The sequence below is a fragment of the Triticum dicoccoides genome, chromosome 7B (genome assembly GCF_002162155.2).
Source record: "Triticum dicoccoides isolate Atlit2015 ecotype Zavitan chromosome 7B, WEW_v2.0, whole genome shotgun sequence".
NCBI classification, from domain to species: domain Eukaryota; kingdom Viridiplantae; phylum Streptophyta; class Magnoliopsida; order Poales; family Poaceae; genus Triticum; species Triticum dicoccoides.
The window spans coordinates 293,194,319-293,195,902 of NC_041393.1; the positions used below are offsets into that span (position 1 = coordinate 293,194,319).

Consider the following 1,584-nt stretch of genomic DNA (forward strand, 5'->3'; position numbering starts at 1 on the left):
CCCTTCTTCCATCTAGGGAGGAGGTCAAGGAAGAAGAAGAAGAAGGGGCCCTCTCTCCCCCTTGCTTCCGGTGGCGCCGGAGCGCTGCCGGGGGCCATCATCATCACCATGATCTTCACCAACACCTCCGCCATCTTCACCAACATCTCCATCACCTTCCCCCTTCTATATCCAGTGGTACACTCTCCCGCATCCCGCTGTACCCTCTACTTGAACATGGTGCTTTATGCTTCATATTATTTTCCAATGATGTGTTGCCATCCTATGATGTCTGAGTAGATTTTCGTTGTCCTATCGGTGATTGATGAATTGCTATGATTGGTTTGAGTTGCATGTTTTATTATTGGTGTTGTCCTATTGTGCCCTCCGTGTCGCGCAAGTGTGAGGGATTCCCGCTGTAGGGTGTTGCAATACGTTCATGATTCTTTTATGGTGGGTGGCGTGAGTGACAGAAGCACAGACTCGAGTAAGTAGGTTGTTTGCGTATGGGATAAAGAGGACTTTATGCTTTAATTCTATGGTTGGGTTTTACCTTAATGATCTTTAGTAGTTGCGGATGCTTGCTAGAGTTCCAATCATGATTGCATATGATCCAAGTAGAGAAAGTATGTTAGCTTATGCCTCTCCCTCAAATAGAATTGCAATAGTGATTACCGGTCTAGTAACATAGTAAATTGCTTAGGGACAATTCCACAACTCCTACCACCACTTTTCCACACTCGCTATATTTACTTTATTGCTTCTTTACCTAAACAGCCCCTACTTTTTATTTACGTGTTCTTTGTTATCTTGCAAACCTATCCTATCACACCTACAAAGTACTTCTAGTTTCATACTTGTTCTAGGTAAAGAAAACGTCAAGCGTGCGTAGAGTTGTATCAATGGTCGATAGAACTTGAGGGAATATTTATTCTACCTTTAGCTCCCCGTTGGGTTCGACACTCTTACTTATCGAAAACTGTTGCGATCCCCTACACTTGTGGGTTATCAGTAATCGAATCTTGTTGGTTTGAGTGATTTCTCTCCTCGTGTTTTCCCCTCGTGTTCCTCGTGTTCTTCGTAGGATATCCTCTAATCGTGAAAGATCGGGTATCTAGGGTTCTACCGTACATCAAGAGGCAAGAACTTCAGTCTGGTTGATGCATTCTGACCTATGGGCCAGAGCATGATTAACGGCTTGGATTGCACTTGATGGATCAATCCGACGGTTGTAGATGATCGTTCCTGTCTAGCTCCTGCCTACACAGGGTGGCCCAGAGGTTGTTTGACAGACTTCAAAATTCGATTACTATCGGCGCTCTGGAAACCAGGGTACCCAGACTTGCTTGCCTGCAGCCCACGGCATGGCTCCTTCAATGGCCTGGTACGACCCACCTCCAAGACTATCAAGACAAGACCCTCACGAGGGGCCAAGCCTTGCGAGGTGGACGGCGCCAAGACCACCTGAGGGAGCGGCCTCCCCAGGTTGTCTCCTGAGGAGCGGACATTTCTATGCAAGTACCCAACCTCCTGAGGTTGCGATGATGCAAGCCATGATGACCAAGGCAGGCGGGCGCCAGCGGGCGCAGAGAAGGCAATTTCCTC

At 47.4% G+C, this 1,584-nt stretch overlaps 1 pseudogene; it reads left to right on the forward strand.

Moving 5' to 3' along the window:
* Positions 1–1,095: 1,095 nt before the first annotated feature.
* LOC119342524 lies at positions 1,096–1,274 on the forward strand (annotated as a pseudogene).
* The last annotated feature ends 310 nt before the right edge of the window (positions 1,275–1,584 follow it).